The sequence below is a fragment of the Bicyclus anynana genome, chromosome 11 (assembly GCF_947172395.1).
Source record: "Bicyclus anynana chromosome 11, ilBicAnyn1.1, whole genome shotgun sequence".
In the NCBI taxonomy this organism is placed as follows: domain Eukaryota; kingdom Metazoa; phylum Arthropoda; class Insecta; order Lepidoptera; family Nymphalidae; genus Bicyclus; species Bicyclus anynana.
The window spans coordinates 9041718-9049940 of record NC_069093.1 but is presented as its reverse complement, the minus strand read 5'-3'; the positions used below and the strand labels follow the sequence as shown (position 1 = coordinate 9049940).

At 35.8% G+C, this 8223-nt stretch overlaps 1 non-coding gene across 1 annotated transcript; it reads left to right on the top strand.

The window, feature by feature from the left end:
* Positions 1–6805: 6805 nt before the first annotated feature.
* Positions 6806–6889, top strand: Trnal-cag (transfer RNA leucine (anticodon CAG)). The gene has a single exon. It is a non-coding gene; the product is annotated as a tRNA-Leu (tRNA).
* Positions 6890–8223: the final 1334 nt, after the last annotated feature.

Sequence of the window (8223 nt, the reverse complement as noted above, 5' to 3'; positions counted from 1 at the left end):
TGGTTCTGTAGTTCTAACAAACTCACAGAGGTTAATAGTGCTTTTGGTGAGCGAGTGAGACTTGAGTGAGCGAGTGAGATTAGTTGTGGCATCTTTTTTATAAAAGATGGTCATTGGCTCCAACTCCCGCACAACGACGGTGGTCCTCTCCCTGAATTTGGTGAGATTAGGTTTATTTAAGAACCAGGACCCCCCCCCTTTTCGTGAGGGTATACGTTTATTGGTATATAAGTGTGTATGGGTGAGTTCCACATAGTGGATTGATAACTGATTGTCAGACGACTAGTAGAGCAAAGCACACTGTAAACACCGTATAAATACAGGCCTAGCTTCCACTATCATCTTTATATCAAGCAGAACAAGGCATCACTGTATAACTAGTGTAACAGGCCTAGCCTCTAGCTGGCAGTCTTAACTTTCAGAGTATCCATTACTCTCAAGAGAGTGTAATGCGTTCGAAAGAAATCTAAAAGATTCCACACCATAGGCCGCTCGGCCCTGTGTATAATTAATAAGCCATCAGAAGGTCATTAGTATGTAAAGTTTCACATATATGCTCTTAAGCATTAAGGAGTTCCTTCATGCGAAGACACTCCTGGCTGCATTATCATTTTGACTCATAAGTCAAATTTCACACCATAGGCCACTCGGCCCTGTGTATAAATAATATGCCATTAGAACTCAATAACTATGTAAAGGTTCACATATATGCTCTTAAGCATCAAGGAGTTCCCCTCATGAGAAGACACTCCTGGCTGCAACATCATTTTCCATAAAAGTCCCTACGGTCGCCCAAACAACCGACTTCGTACTATGCTTCCATCATACGATGGAAAAGCACGAGTAGAATACATCAAGCATTCAGCCAGCTGCTCTAGCTATTCATACTGAAAGCGTCACAGGCGTCAGCCCGCATGCTCCCAGTAAAGTAGTAAACACGCTCTCGGCGTCATCTGCCAATGAAAAATGAAAGATTTCCAAATAATATTTTTTCCAGTGATTTATCATTAATCTCATGTACTGAGCTTATTTTGATGAAAATCTATTTTTTTTTTTTTTTTTCTAAGCACCTATTAAGTTAATAAGTATGCATAATTTGTATTATATCTATATAGTATGTAAGACTTAGAGTCGTCACATGCTTCGTTGGTTTCAACTCACGATGTCCAGGGTTTGAGTCTTGGGTCTGTAAAAATTGTAAAAAAAGTAAGGTAACTGATATTATCATCAACGATATTGTTAATGTTGATTACAAAATCAAACATAATCACCTTAACACCATCCAACCAACCAACCAGCCAACCCGCATCGGAGTAGAGTGGTCGTTCTAAGCTCTGTATTCCCCCTTCCTTATGGAGGGAGGCCTGCCCCTATAGTGCTAGTAAAAGAGCCTGATAATGAAGACGAAGAACCCACTGAATAAAAGCAGACGCTTAGAGTATTATTGTTGGTTGGTCTGCTCATGAATTAAGGATATTATCCTTCGAGTGGAGCGAGACCTATCCATAATCAATGGGAAGACGTTATTTCAATATAAATTATTAATATTAATAATGTACCTAAAATATTAATTAAGTAATATTTAGGTACATTATTAATATTAATAATTTCAGGAACTATGGATTTTTCCAGGATAAAAAGTAGCCTATAATGTTAATCCAACTATTAGCATACGAGTATGTTCGATATAAGTTTCATCCGAATCTGAACCATAGTTGCGACGTTATAGAGTAACAAACAACCATGCAAACTTTCGCGTTTATAATATTAGTCGAGTGTTGCAACGCCAAGAATGCTGAATGACTGAATAAATATTTTACAAGCATATAAACGTAAAGACGTTGAGACCGCAACGGGTCCCTAGACTTTTCGCCTTTTAACCAAATTAGTTTATGCAAATCCTATGTCCTTCTACCCTAAGTTTAATCTAATTTATTTCAGTTTTTAACCGACTTCAAAAAAACGAGGAGGTTCTCAATTCGAGTATATGTTTTTTTTTTGTTGTATGTATGTTACCTGATTACTCGAAGACGCTTGGACCGATTTGAATAATTCTTTTTTTTGTTTGAAAGGGTATATTTCTTAGGTGATCCCATTTTCATCATGTAACTTATAAAAATCGTAAGAGCCCCGCCTAGCTACCTTTTGAGTGATGAACAGTAGCTATCTTGTGATTGGGCTTGATGAATTTGTATTGATGAGGATATTTCACCTAGATATAGGTTGTGATTGTCATTAAGGGTTTTAACACGACTACATTGAGGAACATAACTTGGGGGAATTATTCTTGCCTACATCTAAATCTACTCGTAGTATGATAAACTATAAAAGGCGGTGCTAAACCGGTGTCGCATACACATAATCACATACACATACTTACTCAGATACATAGATAGGTACGTACGTACATACGAAACTTATAATCTAAATTATTTTGCATGTGATATCATATAATGCTTTAATTTTTGCCATAGATAATTTCTTAATCTAATGATAGTACAATAAAAACATAACTTTTTGTTGATTACTTTTTTATTATTTAAAAAAAAATCGGTTGTCTGTAAAGTCGGTTTACTGACGATAGTTGAACGTGACAACGTTATAAGAAAATACTGATGGAATGGTCGCATTTTTCAAAAGAAAATGTTCGTTTTTCTAAAATACTGTATAATAATATTCTTAGACCAGAATAATTACACTTTATTTCTTGTAAAAAAAGTTGGCAACCCTAGAGCGAGGGAACGACGTATAACGTCATCTTTTTTCGAATTTGCAGCCGGCTCCATTGAACTATATGACGTTATCACGTCAAAATATCGATAAATGCACCACTAGTGTTAATATCGTGAACACTTTTCTCCATTTTTCACATCAGCAAGTTGAATAATTGAAACCGGAATTCGTTTTCCCAGTAATTTTATTGTTCTACTTTTGTCGCGTTAAACTGGGAGGTTGGTACAATATTCACACACGCGAAGAGTGTTATATGAACAGAAAGGTGAACATGTTAATGTGTTAATTTACTGGCCCGTGAAAATAATGAACAGCTCTGCGCCCTTTTTCGACGCTATTGAAACGGGAGCTCAATTGATTACCCAATTAAAAATGGCTTCCCACTCCCTATATTTACCTGTCCAATCTTATAGTTAACTTAAGGCTTCCTCGAGATGGAAAAAGAAAAACGGGAAAATTGTACCACACCACAGAAGATGGGAAAATGGTGTAAAAAAGGAGCTTGGAAGTGGATATTGAGGACAGGAAAATGGAAAATGCTGGAACAGGACTACGTGTCAAGAGGTTACGTATATGTAACTGAAACATAATTATTATTTTTTAATTGATATTAATTGAATAACAAGTGAAAACATATTTGTCAGCAATAGGCTAATAAATAAGGCTATTTAATTTTATATTTACATAGTTACCAGAAATAACTAATGAGAAAATCAGAAATTAATAAAGTTCTAAAATAGAATAATGAAGGATTAACCTTAGTTAGAGATAATTGTGTGTTTGGCTATTATCATGGTATTAAGCTTACTAATATTAATTAACGTTGAATTTGTGCTGTTTGATGGATGTTTCTATATATCCTCAGACAAAATTTACTTACTAAATGGATGTTGAAAGTACAAAAATATTATGGCTTTAGCGAAAAAAAAGAATAAGTGCGATAAATGTAAACTATTTTTATACAGTAATAGTAATAATATAATTTATACAGGAATAATCCATTTATCTCTCTGACCTCTGCCTCTGATTCCGGAGGGTGTAGGTTCGAATCCGATCCGGGGCATGCAACTCCAACTTTTCAGTTGTGTGCATTTTAAGAAATTAAATATCACGTGTCTCAAACTGTCAAGGAAAAAAAACGTGAGGAAACCTGTATACCAGAGATTTTTCTCTAATTCTCTGCGTGTGTGGTCTCCCAATCCTCATTGGGCCAGCTTGGTGGACTATTGGCCTAACCTCTCTCATTCTGAAAGGACTCTCGAGCTCAGCAGTGAGCCGAATATGGGTTGATAATGATGATGATGATGAGTTGCAGCCGCTCCATTTTAAGTTTCTTGATACTAATCACACTAATATTATAAAGGCGAAAGTTTGTGTGTAAGTATGTTTGTTCCTCTTTTACGCTGCGGCTACTGAAGCGATTTGGCTGAAATTTGGAATGGAAATAGATTTGACTCTGGATTAACACAGAGGCTACTTTCATCCCGAAAAAATCCATGGTTCCGCGGGATTTGTGAAAAACTAAATTCCACGCGGACGAAGTCGCGGGCGTCCGCTAGTATGCACTAAGTCGTATTAAAATGTAATTTTAAAAAGAACGAACCTAACTTTAGTGACCTTATTCAGTCTTTTGTAGATATTTGTCAGAATCTGATAAAATTCTCAAAATTTAATCAGAAATATCACAACTTTCAGGCGTATCCCCTAACTGCTTCTCCGGGAACTCGTTTAAATTCGGCAGACCTCGTATCTCCGACACATGTATGCTAATCTTGGTCATTTGCACGACACGTCTCAAGTCCCTAACGGTTAACTTCACTTTTACCAGTCTAAGCCTTATCTTATAGAAGCGTGCTTAATTAAAGCTATTTATTTGACCCGCAATCTTCTATACTTATAATAAATCAGTAGAGAGGTCAATTCTGTACATGAGATATATTTCCAAAATAACTATCTGAGGGTGATTAGTGGTCGATACTGATGCCAAAAATGCAATCAGAAATATTTTTGTCTGTCTGTCTGTATGTTCGTTATAGAAACAAAAACTACTCGACGGATTTTAATGAAACTTGGTACAAATATTCTACATACTCCCGGGCAGGTTATAGTATACTTTTCATCACGCTACAATCAATAGGAGCAGAGCAGTGAAGGGAAATGTTGGGAATGTTAAGGTAGGGGTAGGATAGGAGTAGGGTAGGGTAGGGTTGGGTAGTTGAAAGTTTACATCGACTTTCACGCGGACGAAGTCGCGGGCGACCGCTAGTATAACATAAAATTGAAATTTTAAAAAAAAACCCGAATGTCAGGATATTATTAATTACTCTCTCGATCAAGTCAGAAATATTCTCTTTTAGTTCGCTTTTATTTGAGACCCCACTCGAGTATATTTGCAGATATTCGGTTATTCTTTTCCACTTTCACCCCCCTACAACTTTTAAACGGCTCAACCGATTTTCATCAAACATATTGTCTAAGAACACTCGCACATCACCTTTAATACAAAAAAACTAAATTGAAATCGCTTCATCCGTTCGGGAGCTCAAACTTATAACACCCCTCCTGCGTTGGGGGTAAACAAGTATGGCAGATGATATAAAACTAACGGCAGAAAATCATTGCAGGATTATGACATATGTTCATAACATTGTGATGAACATAGTGGAAAAGACTGAAGGAGGCCTTTGCCTATACTCCCTCTGCACTCTGATCTACTTAACAAAATTCAAGAAACCTACATTATATGCATAGCTTAACTTGTAAATTTTAGAATTAAGAGCTTATTATACCACGCATTATACTTTTTTATGAATCACTTATTTAATTATAGTATCAGTAAAATGAACATGATTTTTTTGTGCTTGTAAACCGTCGAGCTTGATCATTACCATTAACATTTGATAGTGATTGTTAATGAATTTAACATTAACAACCTAAGCTCATCAACCCACATTAGAACAGCGTGGTGCATCTAAGCTCCATATCCCCTCTCCTATAAATAGGGACCCCTGGCTCTGGGTATAAAATAGGTTATATGAACAAATTAAACATATTAATTTTTTAAACATATAAATTAATACAACGCCGAATGTTTTTTTTATAATAATATATGAATTATTAAGCCTTAAGTAATTTGGCAGCACGAATCTACCAGCACTGGTAGGGGCTGAAAAGCGTTTGTATAACCAACAAAAGCCTCATTCAACATTTTTTCCAAATCAACAGTTCCCCTAATTGGGGAGAAATTTGCCGTTCTCATTAAATTTAACCCACATTCAAAAGTGAGGAAGTTTTTTTTCCGAAATCTTTACTTTTATTGTTTGTTTATTACCTACTAACGAATGCGCAATTTACCATTCACCACTATACTTAAAGACATTACATCCTGTAGTCACAAGTTCAGGATTCTGCTCGGAGTTTTTCTCTCTACCATGCGATGGACCTGGCACCCGCACTGTGAATCCATGTAATGCTAAGATATTCGTCTCTATATACTGAAATAACTTAAACAAAGTACCTAACCGATATATCTGTATCATATTATAAGTAGGCGGAAGTTCACTTATTACGAAATACCGAAAACCACTTGACTTACAAGAGTTAAGAGGTACTTGGTTTATATTTAGTAGACGTCCGCAAATAACAGATTTTAAGAAGATCCAAGGGCGGAAGAAGTTGCGGGCGCTCGTTAGTTTATCATCATCATCATCATCATCATCAACATAACAGCCGATGTCCACTGCAGGACATAGGCCTTTTGTAGGGACTTCCAAACATCACTATACTGAGCCACCTGCATCCAGCGAATGCCTGCGGCTCGCTTGATGTCGTCAGTCTACCTGGTGGGGGGTCGACCAACACTGCGCTTAGTAGTGCAGGGTCGCCATTCCAGCACTTTGGGGCCCCAACGTCCATCGAACTATTTCGAAGAGCTGTGTACTATACTCTCGTAAAAATCTCTAAAAAATTACTATAATAGTAATATATATTATGATAGTAATAGTAGTATACTTTTAAATCGAAAAATATTCATCGTATTAATCATATCCAAATATTGACCGCTTGTTATCAGGTCAGGATGGCCGAGCGGTCTAAGGCGCTGCGTTCAGGTCGCAGTCCACTTCTGTGGGCGTGGGTTCGAATCCCACTTCTGACAATATCATTTTGATCCTACATTTTCAAAGGTTAACTTGAAATTAGTTTTTGTTTGAGTTGCTTTGTTGAAAAGTTTTACGAAATTGAAAAATCCTATACCTTTGTCGTAGATTTTAATTTAAAGTTTCTTGTATCATGAAATAGTACATACCTACTGGACTTGGAACAAAGGATACGTTGCTACTGGGATTACTTTATTCTCTAACAAAATATACTTTCAATTACTGAAAACACATCGCTCGGATGAGTCACAAATTCTAATTTTGAATTCAAATAAACTTTAAACTTTGTGGATAGGTAGGAGACAGGTATAAAATGGCAAGAGCGAATAAAATAACACCTCTGATTTTTTTGGAAATCCTGATTTTTGTTAAACATTACGGATTAAATTACATTGATAATTTGATCCGTAATGTTTAAAAAAATCCGAAACAAAAATATAACTTGGTCACCCTATGAATTTTTGGAAACTATTAAAATTATTTTTAAATAATTAGGTAATGTATCTATCATTTGCATTTTATTAATTAACTAGCTGACGCCGCGCGGTTTCACCCGCGTGGTTCCCGTTCCTGTAGGAATACGGGGATAATATAGCCTATAGCCTTCCTTGATAAATGGGCTATCTAACACTGAAAGAATTTTTAAAATCGGACCAGTAGTTTCTGAGATTAGCGCGTTCAATCAAACAAACAAACAAACTCTTCAGCTTTATAATATTAGTATAGATTACCACCACAATTTAATCTATTATTTATTTATTATCACTAATAAAAACCAGATGAGGGTATATAATTCTAATGCCGGATCTTAGACCATAAAGTAAATCCATAAAAAATATTTATGTAAAATTAATATAAAAGACTCATATTTATACTTGAGAATTATTCTGATTTTAAAAATATGATAACGTTACTTGCCAATCTTCACTGTAATAAATCGGTTCGTAGCTGTTTTAATATCGCTTCTAAACGAGCTGAAATCTAGTTTTGCGTTCGTTAGGAACACTGTGTGTGTATTTGCAGGTTCAATTTGTATCCTATTGGGATCCTAACTGAATTAGATGTTTCAACTTCATCGATGGTTCTCTTTGAGACGCAGTGAATCGTCTGATTAGCAATTTTACATTTCAAGAAACAGAGAGACAGGAATTTACAAATCCGCATAATCTGAACTGCAAATTGATTATTTATTCATTAAAAGTGGCAATATTAAGTATATCGGAGAGTAGACTAAATTATTAGAATCCGTATCCTCATTGAAATAATTACGGGCAGAACCGTTGACCTGACATTGGTAATCGGCTAACTGATCTTTTTTTTTGTACAAAAGCCT